Here is an 18,403-nt window from a genome sequence, read left to right as displayed (position 1 = left end):
TTACTGGTACTTAGGAGTAAGAGAAAGGGAGAGGTACAATATAACAAATCACCTCACATAAAAGAGGGAAGAAAGAGTTTTTACAATGGAGAGGAAGAGGGGGGAGATGAAAGGAAATAACTGAGCCTTACTCTCAAGGGATTTGGCTTAAAGAGAGAATAACACACATTCAATTGGATATGGAAATCTATTTTACCCTGCAGGAAGGCAATGGGGAGAGGGACAGGAGAGGGAAAATAACAGAAGGGACAGCAAATTGGGGAAAGGAATAATCAGAAGCAAACACTATTGTGGGAGGTCAGGTCAAGGGAGAGAATGGAATAAATGAAGAGCAGGATAGGACAGAGGGAAATGTGGTTAGTCTTTTACAACATAACTATTGTGGAAGTGCTTTGCATTGTTACACAAGTATGACCTATATTGAATTGCTTGTTTTCTCAGTAAGGGTGGGTGGGGAGGGAGGGAGAGAATATTGAACTCAAAGCTTTAAGAATGAATGCTAAAAATTGTTTTAGCATGTAACTGGAAATTAAGCTACACAGACAATGGAGTATAGAAATCTATTCTGCCCTATAGGAAAATAGAGGGGAAGGGGGATGGAAGAAGGATGGGTAATAGAAGGGAGGACAGACTGCAGGAAGGAGTGGATGGGTGTGCATGCTCTCCTGGGGCTGGGAATGGGAAGAAATGTGGAGAAAATTTTGAATTCAAATCCTTGTGGAGGTAAATGTTAAGAACTGAAAATAAATAAATTATATATTTAAAAAAAAAAAGAAATGACCCTGGACAAATCATTTAACCACTATCAGCCTCAGTTTCCACATCTATAAAGTTGACATAATAGTAGCACCTACCTCCCAAGGTTGTTGAAAGGATGAAGTGAGGTCATATACATAAAATGCTTTTGTAAACCTTGAAGTGATACATAAATGGTGACTATTATTTGACATGGGTTTTTCTTTTCTTCTAAACCAAATTACTCTGGCCCCTTAGCTCTATTCTAGTCTTGTCAAATTCCAAGGATCCAAAACCTGTTTTCACTATTTCTCTGTCTCTCTCCCCCCTCCCCTTTTCAATAGTTGCTGGCTTGGGACTCTAGCATCTCACTCTAATCCCAATGCTGTGCCCCTGTGAGGCCATCTACAGCTTCAGCACCCAGTTTCCGTTGTTCCTAACATTCCAGTACTACTTCTTTCTGAATACCATGCTTCTGCTACAGCAGCCTAAGATCACATTTGCTCTTTTGTTATGTTTTGTTTTATTAAGTTTTATTTCATTTCCAGTTCCAAATTCTCTCCCTCCCCCATCCATTGAGAAGACAAGAAATATAAACCTATTGCAAATATTGTCATGCAAAACAAATTTCTGCATTAGCCATGTTTGTAAAAGGAAAAACAAAAAGAGGAGAAATATGCTTCAATATGTACTGAGTCCAGCACACATTGGCTCTTTGAGGTGCCACATCACACTGTATGCTTCTTATCAAGCTCACGGTGCCTTTTAATTCCCAGACCTCTTCATGTATATAGAGTGGTATTCTGCACCACAGCAGCCTTGATCTTTGGCACCTCTCTCTTTGTCCAGAGCAGCAGGGCTTTTGGTTTCCCCATGTGGAATGAAAGGGGTGTGTAGGTGGGAATGACAAGACATGGGATCAAGGGTAAAGGTGCCATAGATAATGTTTAGAACTCAGAGAAAGATGTTACATATGCCTTGGCCACCTGGGAACTGAAACTGAAGGATGAAAGTTCAGAGAGACGCCAGGGTGGGATGGCAGTAGTAGGTTTCTCCTTGCCAGAGCCTGCTTTTGAAGTAGTTTCTCCATGAATCTTGAGCTAGCTGATCTGATACCCTGGCCCAAATCTGCCCTCCAGGCTTGCAGGAGGAGCCAAGACCCAATGCTCTGAATGGCCAGTCTTCTAGATGGCATGAGTTAAACATATCATTACCACTAGGAACAGTTATGAGGAACTAAAATAACTGTGTCTATTCTAGAACTCTTGGCTTCAGAAAAGTCTATGTACTATCGAGGGTAGAACTTCTTAGCCTTTTCTGTGTCATGGACTCCCTTGGAAGTCTAGTGAAATCTGTGAATCCCTTCTCAGAATCATGTTTTTAAATGCACAAAAGACATAGGATTAAATAGGAAATCAATTATATTAAAAGTTAGCTATAAAAAAATTTAAGTTCACACACTGCAAGTTAAGAACTCCTTAATCTCAAGGCAACTTGGGTCAAGGAGAAGTCACAGGCCCCAAGTTGTGTAATAGATGTTTTGTTAGGAACTGGCTATAGTTTTTTTTTTTTAATCATTGTTTTGCTGAGGGTATAAGATTTTATACAGTTGACCATGTTCTGTCTGAACATGACTGACTTCATTACCCCAAGGTTCTATGACTGAAGCCTTGTTGAAAGACAGTGAATTCTAGGAGAATATTGGGTCTTGCCAGTAGGATGGAGGTTCAAGACATAATTCCAGTTGGGAAAGTTCACACTAATTATGCTTACCCTAAATTGGAAAATTGGGGTAGTAGTCCTCTCCCCCACCCTGACACAGAGAGAGGCAGAAATAGGGAATAGAATATATTCCCTATTACATATATATATGTATATAGAATATATATATATATTCTCATTATCTGAGAAGCACAGAGAGTTTGGGACATCCCTCAGCATCTGCGGGAAGGGATGGAGGGGAGAACTGACATGATCAATACATGATATCCCAGCATTTGATCTTTCCTGAGGAAAAAAGATTAGGTGAATAATTAGTAGTAGCACCTGGTGGTTAAAACTTTTCTATATTTAAGGAATTTATTTTTTAATCCAATAGTGCAGGACTTTACAGCTACTCCTATTAAATTTCATCTGATTGGATTTTTGCCAATCATCTTACAGGACTGTGCTCTTTTTGGACCCTGATTCTATTATCTAGTGGATAGTCTATCCCTTTCAGATTCCTGTCATCTGAAACTTTCACACATATATCAATACAAGTCATTGAGAAAAAAACGCTGAACAGTAAGTCAAAAGTAGAGTCTTGTACAGCTCCACTAGTAGTCTCCCTCCAAGCTGACATCAATCATCACTTTGAGTGTCTATTCACAAACCCTTTTTTCAGTCCATCTAACTGTGCTATCATCTTTCCTATACTCTTCCAACTTATGGGCAAGAGACTTTGCTGACATTCAGAATACTGCATATCCACGAAAGGGAGAAAGGAAAGGAAAGGAAAGGAAAAGAAAGGGAAGGGAAAGGAAGGGAAGGGAAAGGAAGGGAAGGAGGAAATGAAGAGGGAAGGATAGAGGGAGGGATAAGGAATAGCAATGCTGAAGCCTCAGTACTTCTGCAAACATCTTTTGACCTATTAAGTCAATATTCTATATGTCCTTTATTGATGGTTAAGGAATCTGGATGATGAGACTTGAAAGTAGTTTGGTTCAGGTTTGTGATAGGAACTATATGTGCAAAATTTAACAATCTTAGCGGAATGGATGAATATTTATAAAAATATAAATTGCCCAGATTAACAGAAGAGGAAGTAAAATACTTAAATAAACCCATCTCAGAAAAAGAAATTGAATACGCTATCAATGAACTCCATAGGAAAAAATCTCCAGGACCAGATGGTTTTACAAGCAAATTCTATCAAACTTGTAAAGAAAAATTAATTCCAATACTATATAGAGTATTTGGAAAATTTGACAAAGGAGTCCTACCAAATTCATTTTATGATACAAATATGGTACTGATACTTAAATCAGAAAGAGCTAAAACAGAGAAAGAAAATTATAGACCAACTTCCCTAATGAATATAGATGCAAAAATTTTAAATAAAATGTTAGCAAAAAGATTACAGCAACTTATCATGAGAATAATACACTTTGATCAAGTAGGATTTATACAAGGAATGCAGGGTAGGTTCAATATTAGGAAAACATCGGTATTATTGATCATAACAAAACTAACAGAAACCATATGATTATCTCAATAGATGCAGAAAAGGTTTTGGCAAAACACAACAACCATTCCTATTAAAAACACTAGAGAGCATAGGAATAAATAGAGCCTTCCCTAAAATGATAAATACCATCTACCTAAAACCATCAGCAAGCATTATATGTAATGGGCTTAAGCTAGAAGCATTTTCAATAAGATTGGAAGTGAAATAAGGATGTCCATTATCACCACTGTTATCAATATGGTACTAGAAATGATAGCTTTAGCAATAAGAGAAGAAAAAGAAATTGAAGGAATTACAATAGGCAAAGAAGAAACTATCACTCTTTGCTGATATGATCACATACTTAGAGAATCCTAGAGAATCAAATAAAAAACTACTTGAAATGATAAACGACTCTAGCAAAGTTGCAGGATATAAAATAAACCTACATAAATCATTAGCATTTCTAAATATTACTAACAAAACCCAACAGCTAGAGATAGAAAGATAAATTCCGTTTAAATATTACTGTAGACATTATAAAATACTTGGGAGTCTATTTGCCAAAACAAACCTAGGAACTCTATAAACACAATTACAAAACACTTTTCACACAAATAAAGGCAGATCTAAATAATTGGAAAAAATCAGTGGCTTGTGGATAGGTTGAGTTAATATAATAAAAATGATAATTCTACCTAAATTAATTTACTTCTTCAGTGCCATACTAATCAAATTAGCAGAAAATTATAGAGCTAGAAAAAAATATCAAAATTCATCTGGAAGAACAAAAGGTTCAGAAAACCAAGGGAATTAATGAAAAGAAACGCTAGCGAAGGCAGTCTAGCCATTCCAGATCTCAAATTGTATTATGAAGCAATAGTCATCAAAATCACTTGGTACTGACTAAGAAACAAAGGGGTAGATCAGTGGAATAGTTTAGGTACGCAAGACACAGCAGTCAATAATTATAACACTCTATTTACTGTTTGATAAACCCAAAGACCCCAGCTTCTGGAATAAGAATTCACTATTTGACAAAAACTACTGAGAAAACTGGAAAATAGTATGGCAGAAACTGAGCATAGACCAACATCTGAAACCATATACCAAAATAAATTTGAAATAAGTACACGAATAGAAAGGCTGATAACTATAAAATTAGGGGAGCAAGATAGTTATCTGTCAGATTTACGGAGAATAGAGGAATTTGTGACCAAAAAAGAGATAGAGAACATTATGAAATGCAAAATGGGTAATTTTGATTACATTAAATTGAAAAGTTTTTGCACAAAGTAAGTCAATGCTACCAAGATAAGGAGGGAAGCAGAAAACTGGAAAGGAATTTTTATAACTAGCGTCTGTGACAAAGTCCTCATTTCTAAAATATATAAAGAACTGAGTCAAATTTATAAGAATACAAGTCATTCCCCAATTGATAAAATGATCAAAGTCTATGAAGAGGCAGTTTTCAGAGAAAGAAATTAAAGCTATCTATAGTCATGAAAAAATGCTCTAAATCACTATTGATTAGAGAGATGCAAATCAAAACAACTCTGAGGTACTACATGACACCTATCAGATTGGATTATGTGACAAAACAGGAAAATGATAAACGTTCGAGAAGATGTGGAAAAGTTGGAACACTAATTCACTGTTAGTAAAGCTGTGAGCTGATCCAGTCATTCTGGAGAGCAATTTGGAACTATGCCTAAAGGGCTATAAAAATGTGCATACCCTTCGACTCAGCAATATCACTTCTCAGGCTGTACTCCAAAGAGATCATAAAATTGGAAAAAGCACCCACATGTACAAAAATATTTGTAGCAGCTTTTTTTGTGGTGGCCAAGAACTGGAAATTGAAGGAATGCCCATCAACTGGGGAATGGCTGAATAAGTTGTGGTATGTGAATGTAATGGAAAACTATTGTGCTGTAAGAAATGATGAATAGGTGGACGTCAGAAAATCCTGGAAAGACATAATGAACTGATGCTGACTGAAGTGAGCAGAACCAGAAGAACATTGTTCACAGAAACAGTCACCGTGTGTGATGACTGATTTGGAAAGACTCAGCCCTTGTCAGCAATATGAGGACCTAAAACAATTCCAGAGGATTCATGATGGTAAATGCATCCACATTCACAGAAAGAACTATGGAGTCAGAATGTGGAGCAAGGCAGACTACTTCCTTTTTTGTTTTGTTTTTTCTTTCTCATAGTGTCTCCCATTTGTTATAATTCTTCTGTACAACATGACTAATGCGAAAATGTGCTTAATAGGAATGTTTGTGTAGAGCCATATGAGATTGCATCCCATCTTGGGGAGGGAAGGGAAGAAAATTTAAAACTTATGGAAGTGAATTTTGAAAACTAAAAATAAATAAATTAATAATTTTTAAAAAGAGAAGTGTATGGGTACTCTCATCATTTCATATTGCTGTTTGGTCCACAATAAATTGCTGTGATGCAACTATACTCAACGGGGTTTTGAGGGCAACACATATCTCCACACTTCAACTATTTTTTTAAAATTACTACTGCATACCCATAACGTCAAAACAAGAGAACAAAAGTTTTACTAGAGTTTTCTGAGCTCAGGACCAAGATGGAATAAAAAGATTCTGGATAAAAAGAATCACCTTCAACCACTATTATTGAACACTAAATGGCTTTGGAAATTAGCCTTTGCTACAGACATCCTAATGTTTCTTAATGAATTCAGTCTAAAAGTACACCGCAAAATAACCCTTACATGCAAAACTAATACTGAGATAAAGTCAATTCAACAAGTAACATTGTTTGAATCACAGTGTCAAGCTGATTTAGAAATTTCCAAGCTGTAAAAAGTTAAAAAAAAAAAAGAGGTCTCCATTCCCAAGCAGGAAATGTATTTTTTGAGTTCCAACTACAATTTCAGAAGTATTTTTCAGACCTCGATGCAAGTACAAAGGAAATTTCCTTATTTCAAAATCTATTTAACTGTGCAGTTGAGGAGCTTCTACCTGATCTTCAGTTGCAAGTGATTAATCTGCAATGTAATGACTTGCTTGCTAAAAGGCAAACATCAAGAGAAGATTCGAAACGACTACTATAAATGTTGTCCCAGTGATGAATATGATCAACTAAGATTATATGCTTGTGGATTGATAACCATATTTGACAGTACCTATCTTTGTAAAAGGCACTTTCGAAGATGAAATATATAAAATCTCATTCAAGATCAATATTAACAAATAAACATTTCCAAATGATTTTGATGTTATAGAGAACACTAACTGTGAACCCCCATTATTTATTCCCCTCCTAAAAAGAATTCCATTCTTATTAGTAGATCTACATTACAAAAAAATTTAATCTATTACTACATTTTGAATTTCATCATAAAAATATTTATGGAAATTTGTTTTCTCTCATTAAGTGCCTGCATAATAACTTCTACTTGGTCTCTTGACCTGCAAAGCCTAAAATATTTACTATGTGGCCCTTAACAGAAAAAGTTTGTCAACCTTTTCTCTATCCAATGAATTAAGCAACAAGCATTTATTACCAGCTATGTTTCAGGCACAAAAGAATCAAAATAGAACCTGCTCTCCAGAAGCTTACATTTCTCAGAGTATTTTTACATACAAAGTAAATATAAGGTAATTTGGAGGTGGGTAAGGTACTAATAACTTCTGGGCTATTGAGAAAGGCCTCATTCTGGAGATGATGCTTGAAATGAATTTTATAAAGGAGAAATGTATAATAAACCTGGAATGATAGGCTAAATCCAGATTGTACAAGACTTTTACATGCCAAACAAAGGAGTTTAAGGAAATAAGAAGCCCACTGGAGCTTCTTGGACAGGGATGTGATCTGGTCAGATCTATGATTTAGGAATATCACTCTGGCAAATGTGTAGAGTATGGATTGGAGTAGGGAAACTAAGATGGAGGTTACTGTCATAGACTAGGGAGGAGGTGAGAAGGACCTGAATTGTACACTGTATGGGGCTGCCTCTACTGTGTCACTTAATAGGGCTTTTGAGATTCAATTTTATTTTCACTTGTGAATTCTCTCCCTCTCACACATACTCTCCCACCCACTGAGAAAACAAGAAAAACAAAACTTGTTATAAACTGCATAGTCAAGCAAAATAAATTCCAGAATTAGCCATATCCAAAAAGTATGGTTTTGATCTGCACTCCAAGTCCATCAACTCTATCTGGCCATGGGCAGAATGTTTTATCATGAGTTCTCTAGAACTGTGGTTGGTCATTGTGTTAATCAGAGTTCCTAGGTCTTTCAAAGTTATTATTCTGCACAATATTATTGATATTACATAAATTGTTCTCCTAGTTCTGTTCATTTAATAAGACTGAAAGCAGATACCACCTCACTCACAATCAAATCTACCAAACGTGTTTAATAACTAAATTCGATATAATAAATTCTACGTGTCAGGTACTGTGCTAGGCACTTGGGGATACAACTAGTGAAGCAATACCTACTCTCTTTAAATTGTTGGATGTTGCAGGAGGAAAGAAAGAAAATATATGCATAAGTAAGAATGTACAGAAACAAATGCATAGAGATTAAATAAAAAATAAATACAAGGTAAAGTGCTAATAACTGGGCTCAAGAAAAGCTTCACATAGAAAATCCTTCAACTGTGTTTCCAAGGGAGTCTATAAGGTACAGATGAGAAAAGAACACTTTCCAGGCATGGAGAATGCACAGAGATAACAGAAGGAGTGTCATATGTAAGGAACAGAGAAAAGACCAATTTGGCTGGACCATTAAGTACGAGAAGGAAAGAAATGGGAGAGATTTAGAACTTTTGAACCACCCAGCTTTTGAGATAGTGGTCCTGAATGCCACAGGTATCTTTCTAGTCAAACCCCATCCCATCTTCTGCTCATATCCCTGAGGTGACACACAACTCTTTGGTCTGCTGGATGACACTCATTCCTATGCACACCTGCAATAAACATCAAGTCCCTCCATGACTGTTTTTTGTGAAGTCACTTGTTACATCTCAGTTCATGGATAATGATTAGAGTCCAAGTGGAGCCAACGACTATTATGCCAATGCAAAAATTACATATGAACTGGCCTGAATGATTTAGATTTTCTGATTTTCTGTAGTTCATCTATATTCTCCCTGTTTGCATATTACAGATAGATAGTCTAACTGGGATTAAAATACCACTAAGCCAAATAAGTGAAATGCCTGCTGAACAGCACTGAACATAGCTTTGATTTGTATTTCTTCTTTGGTTGCTACCCTAGCTGCCGAGGGCTAAGTACTATGTAGGGTGAGCCCTTCCATTGATGCCTTGGGATTATACTAATCGTTGTTAATTATGGCAGCTGTGAATGATTTCTGACCTGATTTAGCAAAGCTGAGACTCACACTCTAGAAGATTTCTTTTAACTAGTCTTCCAGTCAGACATCAGTGTGGATTTTGCAATTCCTAAGAATGGATTTCACCTGTCACCTGAAGCATTTGGCCCTGACAAAGTAGAGCTGGTGTGTTGGGTTAGAGGACAGTGTGAGATGGGAAAGGCAAAATAAAACACATTCATTTCTCATGTCTAAGAAAGGAAAATTAGCTTAATATTTTCAACATGACTGAACTCAAAAGTATGTCATCTTGAGCATGAGCCTTGAAACTCAAAGGAAATGCTCTTCCTCTCCATAGGCAGCCTCCTGGCTGTATAGCACCCACTCAATGCAAGGGAGATGTCAAGATAAATCTTATGCTCATAAGTTGTATGAACAACTGATGTGAATCTCTGTGCTAGTGTCAAATTGAGCTGTTTAATTTTCCTATAATGTCATTTGATGAATTCTTTACAAGTTTGCTTTCTGGTGATTTCTGGTGACTTACCCAAATAAGTGGAACACACTTCCTTCTACTGGCCAGTTCTTAACATCCTTTACCTTTGAATCTCACAACAACCTTGTGAGGTAAGTGTCATTATCTCAATATTACAGATGAGAAAATTGAGGTTGAGAGAGATGAAATGACTTCTCCAGGATCACACAGCTAGTAAGAATCTGAGGCAGAATTCAAACTCAGGTCTTCTTGACTCCAAGTTCAACCCAACACTCTATCCACTGCATAAATGTGCTACCTTCATTTTAGGAAATAAGAAATTGGGGTTTAGAAAGATTAGATAACTTGTTCAGGGTTGCAAAGAAAGCGACGCCACTACGTTTTAAACTCTGGTCTTCTGGTTCCAAGTCCAGTGTCCTTTCCATTATCCACACTGCCTCATTAGGAATTTGATAGTGAAAATAAAAATGTTAGTAGTCTTCTCTCAGACTTTTTCAGTGGTACTCTTATGGACTTCTGCACATTCTTTAGATTATATGACCTGATATACCCAGGTATAATCTATGAGTACTAAACAGCAGGTTCTGCCAAGCAGAAGCTTCTTTCAAGGTGTTTTTCTAGAGCCTTGAAAGGCCCCAGATTGTTGTACTATGGTCTTCCATTGGCCTCTTTTCAGGATATTGGTTTTTAACTCTTCAAGTACAATCATTCAGCCAGTTATAAATCCACCTCACTTTCCTGTTATTCAACCCTTTTTTTCCTAGTTTAAAGATGGAAGGAACAATTGGTCTGCAACCATACCTGGCTGAACTGGGAAAGACAGAAATAGTCTACTTCAGCACTGGTTTGTTAGTGAGTCAAGTTTCTGAAGGCCCCTGTTTGCCACTGAGGAGAATGAGAGAGCTATCACTATTCCCATATATTCTCCAGCTTTCCCCATCATAGAGCTCAGGAAAGATGGATAGAAAGAAGAATGGTTCCAGCCCTGGCTTCTCTAAGAGATTGGAATTGGAGGCCTTCTTGCCACATGGCCTCCTAGCAGTCATCTGCAGAAGTGACTCCCAGCCTAAGCTCTGTCACTAGGTACTTTCTACGCCAATTAATTTTTTTTATCCTGACCTGTGACTTTGCCCTGATATAGATAATTTCCTGGTGCAAAAAATCCCTCAGTGGCCAAGCAGGCTACAATTTATGGTTTTGAAGAATTAACTAAGGTAAAGAAGGGTTAAGTGACTTTCCCATGGTCACATAGCTAGTGTGTGTCAGAGGAAAGACTTGAATCAAGGTCTTCCTAACTCCAAAGTCAACCACCTATTTACCATGTTGTACTACCTCCTTTGCCTGTAATAACCACCTGGGAGATTCATGCCTCATCCCACCATCACGACAGCCATTACTGATGAGGAGAGATGAAGACCCAGTACCACCGCTGCTGATGTCACTGCCCTGGTCTCACCTACAACCATGGCTACTCACTGGATTGTGACAGAGAAATGTTGGAGTAAAGGAGTGTGCAGGAGCTTCCCAGGCCTGGAGGCTTCTTTCAGGATGAGCCCCTCTAAGCCTGGCACCAAAGCCCCTCAAGGACTCTGATGAAAATAGAAGAAAAAAAAGTGGAAGAATAGTTTGACCTTAGTTTCCTACTGTCCTAGATTTGTGATCTCTTCTATCATATGACCTTCTTGACTGCCATTCTCCTTATCCCTGCTTGTATCAAAGGTACCACCATTCTTCTAGTTACCTGGGTTTGTGACTTTGAGGTCATCATCAACTCCTCTCTCTCCTCACCTTCATTCAGTCTTGTCAATTCTTCCTCCACGATATTGTTGCCAGCCACCCCCTTCTCTCTACACACATAGTCATTGTCCTAATTCAGGACTTCATTTCCTCTCCTCTGGACTATTGCAATAGCCTCCTGATCAGTCTCTCTGCACCCAACTTCTTCTACCCTTTCCAATCCATTCTCCATAATGCTGCCAATTCACAAAGGACAGGTTTGACCATGTCACTCCCCTGCTCAAGATGCTGCAATGATTCCCTATTGCCTCTAGGGTAAAATACAAACTCCTCTCCATTCACAATCTGGATTCAACCTATCTTCTAACAGGTAGTTTACATATTATTTGTGCTTACCAAACTGGCATGCTCAGTGTTTCCCACATAAGACTTTCTATTTCCTGTCTCCACGTCTTTGTACAGGCCATCCCCATACCTGCACTGCTGCACCATTGATTCTAGGTTCAACTCAAGAGCCAACTCATATGAATGAGCATTTTTTTTATTTCCTTAGTTATTAATGAACACACTCAAACACACAAACTTTGTAGACACTTGGTATCTACTCATCAGTGTACCTGTTGTATTTTCCCACTCATACCCCTGTAGAAAGTAAAACCATTGAGGTTAAAAGCTGTTCCCTTTTTGTCCTTGTATCCCCAACACCTAACACATAGTAGGTACTTAATGTTTGCTGAATTTAAACAAATCAAACTTCTCATTCCCTGTCCTCATCATCTGAATACTCTGATAAATTGCTAATTCCCTTGTCTCATATCTAGTGAACTGCCCCTTCCTGCCTCCCAAATTGAAGTTCGTCATTATCAGTGGAGAAAAAATCTCTTACTCCCTCCATACTCTCATCTCTTTCCAGCATATTCTACCTTTCCCTAGTCCATTTTCTCCATCACTCTCCCTTCCCACTTTGCCCTCTGGGTCCTCAGCCCTCTTAGAAAAACATTGTGAGTGGACAAACTTCCTAAATGAAGATCCTGCTTCTAGAATATGTGAAGCAAAATTTTGCAGTGACCTTGATAGCCCATTATCTTTTTGCCAGAGCCAAGTCATTGATATCTACCTTCCAAGTACAAGTTGCTCTCCCTCCTAGATTAGAAGGTAGAGGAACTCTAGGAATGTATCTCTAGGTTATTAGAGAGAACAAGTGTTTCTTTAAAAAAAAAAATGGAAGAACTTGACAGTAAATGATCCAGAGATCTGTTGAAGCTCTCTGCAAGAGATAGAACAAGTGATTATTTCTTGGTTTAAATTAATGATAATTTCATCCTTCAAAGGGTAGAACAAATGACAGGAATTGCTCTTCTGGACCTACTCCTTATCAACAAGGAAGCACTGTCTGCTGAAGATGAAATGATGGGAACTTTGGTGATAATTGACAACTCCACCTTAGAATCTGTGATAGAGAAGAGTCTGACATGAATCTGACTTTGGGGAAAAGCAGATCTCAAACAGTATAGAAAAAGAATAGGTAGAAAGGATTCCATGGTCTAGATAGATGTCTACAGGAAATCAGTCCGGAGCAGCCTCTCTGCTGCTGCCACTCCATATGCTTGTGCTTGTTTCACCGTGGATTAAATGATTTCTCAGCTCCTAAGGCAAGGAGACGTAATCCTGGAGGCATATCCTTTTCCTTGCAGACACCTAAAATCATCAAATGAGCAATACAGATGAATTGAGTGGTAGCTAATGACAATCTTAATACTAGCTTTGGGTTTGCAGAAGCAGAAAGATGTCTTGTACTGTTGACATGCCATCGCCCATATATCAGAGTGGTTGGGTCCACGGTACCAACATGCACTGCAAGGATCATTGGGGAACTCATCTACTTGAGTGTTCCCAGCATGAAGAACTTCAAGGGTATATTGAAAATCACAGTCTTGAAATATCTGCAGGATGTTGTGACATCAAGCCTGCGGCAGTGTTTGACTTCGGCATCAAGCCTTTCACTTAGTAATTGTAACTTTGCCTGTGATGTTGGCAACTTCTCTGCCTAGAAGCCTCTGAAACCTGTAGGCCATTACACTAAGTGTGGAGCTTGCATAGTATAACTTTGCATTAAAGCTGTGGTCAACAGTTATCATTGTTCTCAAGAGGAGCTGAGGGGCTAGCAATGGAAAGTTGGGAGATATCTGGATAATTTCTCACTGGAGTTTGGGAGTACATGGCTGGTCAAAAATCAATATGGTCTTGTGGAGCCTTTGTGGATACAAAAGAAGATAAGGTAAGACTACCTAATCAATAGCTTTACGCACTTGTCTAGAGAGTTAAGAAGCACTAGTGCAGTTTCCATAGCTTCTCTTCCTCGTGTCAGTTCCTGATGAGCTTCCCTTTCTTTCTTGAATGGTCTCTGTAGTTGGCTCTATCCACATCTCTTCTGCCGCTATTATGACTACTGTTTCATAGTCCTCCTACCTGACCACATTGCTCATCTTATGTCTATATGCATCTATATGCTCTTCTCCTGAGCCAGATGAGCCCTATTCTTCTCCCTCAGTTAAGGAAGTTTCAGCTTATCAATCTGAGTTTATCTGCCAAAATGTCCAGTACCCTGGCAAGAAGTGGATACGCCATGATTGTCTAACCACTATGGATTTTTAAAAGTTAAATGTAAAAGATGGATTCAAGGATTGGTAAGAAACCATGAAAACAAGCACCTTTAAGAACAGTCTCAAGAGAATAAAATGTCAACACCCTCTGATCCCACAATCCTTCTGATAAGCAGACACCCCTAAAAGATCAGAGATAAAAATGTACACCTATAAATACTTTTTTGTACTAGCCAAGAACTAGAAAAAAGTAGATTGCCTGGATTGAGGAATAGCTAAAGACAGTGAGGTAAACGAATGTAACGTAAAAAAGAATGTGATGAATCTGGAGAAACATTGGAAGACTTATATGAACTGATGTAAAGGGAAGCAAGCAGAACTGAGAAGAAATATATATAACATAACAACAACAATGTAAATAGTAAAACTGAAGCTGGATGCTATGTAATTATAATGATAATTATAATGATCAAGCTTGGCCCTGAAGAAAGGAAGAAAAAAATGCACCTCTGTCCCTTCTTTGCAGAGGTGGGGGAATAAGACTCAGATGATTTGTTGCTTAGTTTTGCTTAACTTTTTTCTTCTCTTTTTCAGTCTTTGTTACAGGGGATGGCTTGCTGTATAGGAGATATGGTGGAATATATTTGGATATGAAGGTAATATAACAACAAAAGATGCTCAGTCATGACAGCTAAAGCTCATAATTGTTGGGATTGGAAGCTCAATTCCGTGTGGACAGTCTCGGGCGGGTAAAGGTGGGAGCTTCTAAATCTTAGAGCTCTCACGAGACCCCCCCAGGAACGGCAGGGAATAGAGGTGAACCGAGCTATCTCGAGTAATTCCGCCTCTTCCCGTGAGAAACGTGATGGGAGAGAGATCTCCCCGCCCTCGAGATGGTCCCGGATCTGGGCACACCTAGTTATCTAACAGCACGGTATTCAGATGCAAACTGTGTGGCTGAAGGTTAAGTAGGATTGAGGAAGCCTGAAAGCTCTCTTAGCACGTGAGGAGCCAAGAGGACAGTAGGCTCCGCTTCTCTTCTTCTCTCTCCCCTCCCCCTCTCTCCCCGCTTGTACTTCTACTTCCAATCCCTTAAGATCTTAGCCTCCTTAGGAAATCTCCCCCTCTTCCTCCTAAGGAAGATCCCCCTGCACTTGTAACTAGACCCTGAAATAAAGCTCAACCCTTGTTCGACTCTGGAACGTCCTTTCTCTCATATGAGCATCCGGTTTTGGCCAACCGAAGACCTCGGAGGTGAGGTAAGAAGACTCGGGTAGCCCACACAGGCCTCTAGGCCTGGCACATAATGAACTGAGATGATTTAGAAATCACAAAGATAACTTTTTGTGGCTAAATACAGGAAAAGGATAAGAGAAGGAATAGAAGACCATTCCTCAAGGTGAAGTGGATAGTAATTATAACAGAAAGAACATTCTGCTCAACTTTTTTTTGCTTCTATTTGCTCTACCAATGAAAATATACCGGAAAGAATGGAATGTGTGTGGTTAGCAAGGAACTGAAATTTCCTAGATAGGTCTAGAATTAGTAAAAGGGTACCTGAATACTCCTAAGAAGTTTCAAGTCAACAGGCCCAGATAAAGTATTTTCTAGGGTCCTCATTCCAGATGGGATAGCCAGACCACTTTCAGTGATCTTTGAAAAATCATGGAGAACAAAAGAAATTTCCCAGGAGCAAGAAGCCTAGATGCTTGTCTGATTGACACAAGTGGGAAGACAATGAACCCTCCAAGCTATAGGCATGACTTCAATTGCTGGGTAATGATGAGGATGGTTAGTGAATTCTAGAATAAGGAACAGTTATCAAAAAGAGCTGATTTCTCTTTATGAAAAGAAGATCCTGCCAAACTAATTTCATTTACCTTTTGTGACTTGGCTTCTAACCAGATAGATTGAAGGAATGCTATCAACTTATTTTATCTAGATGTCAATGAAATATTTAAAAACCTTCATGCTAAAAAAAATCCTCATGCCATTTCTGTGTAAATATGGGGAAATATCAGCTACATAATAATAAAGACAAGTAGAGTAGAAACTGGATGAAAGAACTGGGCTCAAAAAGTAGTCACTTATTAGTGGTCTTATGCAAATTAAGTCTGTAGCGAAATAGCCTAGGAATATATTCTACAGTCTGTGCTACTTAATGTGTTTTTAGAGCAATAGCTTGGATAACAGACTAGATTATCAACTTGTTAAAGTCACAGATGACACAAAGTTAGGTGAGATAGCATACCCTGAATGGTAGGGAAGAATGTGGGGCTAAATCCAATAAGATGAAATTTAATTGGTATAAACTGAAGTCTTACACTTGGATTACAAAAGTCAACTTGCCACATACAAGAATAAGAGATACGCCTAGAGAAAAATTCATCTGAAAAGGATATGGACATTTCAGTGGACTGGATGCTTAATATGTCAATAGTGTTAAGTGGCAATCCCAAAAGCTGGTAAACTATTAGGCTTTATTATGGAAGAATAGTGTCCCAAATGAGAGGGAGTAGCCCTCCTGTGTTCTGCCCTGGCCAAACCATATTTGGATTATTGTATTCAGTACTAGATGTGACATTTTAGAAAGCTGGAGAACATTCAAAGGGGGGTGATCAAGACAGTGAACTTGAGATTGTGACATATAAGGATTCACTAAAGGAATCAGTGTTGTTTGACCTAAGGAAGATAAGCATTATAGATAAATGATTGTTATATTCAAATATTTACAAGGTTATTTCTTGTGTGAAAAAGAATCAGAGTTGGTCTGTGACACCTAAATTCCCCACCTCTCAGTCTTATCTTCAAGGTTTAAATCAGGTGTCACCTTCTTCATGAAGACTGCCCCAGTTTAGAGAGGATTCTGGGAAGATGGTGGAATAGGTCAGAAAATTCCAAGCTCTCCCAATTTCTTCCACAGATGAGGCATATGAACATAGAGCAGTAAAAGCAAATAAGACTAAGGGTAGAACAGGGGTCCTCCTGGAACAGAGATCTGAAGAAAAATCCCAGGATGAGGTTTGGTCCCTGTGAAGAGTAAACATCTCCAGGCTTAAACAACAAGTGACAAGGCCTGGGGTTAGCTGTGTTGGGAGGCTTTGTCAGTCCCAATGACAGAAACTTTTACCCCAGGGACAGTGAGGGGAGTTGAGTGTCTTAGCTGGGAAGATCAAGGGAACTTCTGCTGACAAGGAACACCAGACCCAGCTGTGCTGTGGAGGTATGACTGCAGGTGAAAAGGAATCAGCCCACACCTGAAGAGTGCAGAAACAGTGGTGTGGGACGAGGATGCCACAGGCTGTGGGCACTTGCAAGAAGCTGGAGGTCTTAGTTTCAAAGGGGAGAAATGAAGGAGGATCTGAAGCCAGAAGTACCATTCCCCCATACCCCAAGGATAGAGGTAATTACAAAAACTAAGCTGCTACAAATAAAAAAATAAATGAACTAGCAAAAGAGAAAGAATCCAACTATAGAGAGTTAATATGGGAAAAGAGAAGACTGGGGTTCATCTTCAGAGGAGGATAATGAAGCAAAGAAACTCTCTTCTACTCCAAAGAGTAATATCCAATGGTCACCTGCCCAAAAGAATTCATAGAAGAGCTTTAAAAAGACTTTAAAAATCAAATGAGAGAGATTGAGGAAAACCTTTTTTTAAAAAAATCCAAGAAAAACAAGATTATAAAAAGAAAGTCAACCAATTAGAAAAGGAGATCCAGAATCTTAAGGAAGAAAACAAGTCCTTGAAAATCAGAATTGGGCAAGGGGAAGCCAGTGAAGTTATAAGAAATCAAGAAATAATAAAACAAAATATAAAGAATGAAAAAAATAGAAGAATATGAAATATCTCATAAGAAAAACAACTGATGTGGAGACCAAGAAGAGAAAACATAAGAATAATAAGACTACCTGAAAGTTATGATCAGAAAAAAGAATCTTAGTATATTAATACAAGAAATATTTTTTTAAAGTTTTCCTGAGGCATTAAAACAAAAGGAGAAAGTAGAAATAGAAAAAAATCCACTGATCACCACCTAAAAGACATCCTACACAGAAAGCCCACAGGAATTTCACAGTCAAATTCCAAAAACCTCAGCTCAAGGATAAAATATTACAAGCAATAAGAAAAAAAATTAATATTTAAATGATGATGCCACAATGAGGAACACACAAAAGACCTAGCAGTGCTGACATTAAAAGACAAGTCTTGGATCCCTCTATATTTCTCCACATCCTTTTATTTGTTCCAATCTCTAAGAAGTGATATTCTTCTTGTCAAGTAAAACTTTTTCTGCTTA

General features: G+C 38.2%; 1 pseudogene; it reads left to right on the top strand.

The window, feature by feature from the left end:
• The window catches only part of LOC140503462 (BPTF-associated chromatin complex component 1 pseudogene), a 70,871-nt pseudogene extending 52,468 nt beyond the window's left edge, over nt 1-18,403 (top strand).

The sequence above is a fragment of the Notamacropus eugenii genome, chromosome 1, assembly GCF_028372415.1.
Source record: "Notamacropus eugenii isolate mMacEug1 chromosome 1, mMacEug1.pri_v2, whole genome shotgun sequence".
Lineage (NCBI taxonomy): Eukaryota > Metazoa > Chordata > Mammalia > Diprotodontia > Macropodidae > Notamacropus > Notamacropus eugenii.
The sequence above is the reverse complement of the archived record's forward strand: the minus strand, read 5'-3'. Positions and strand labels throughout refer to the sequence as shown.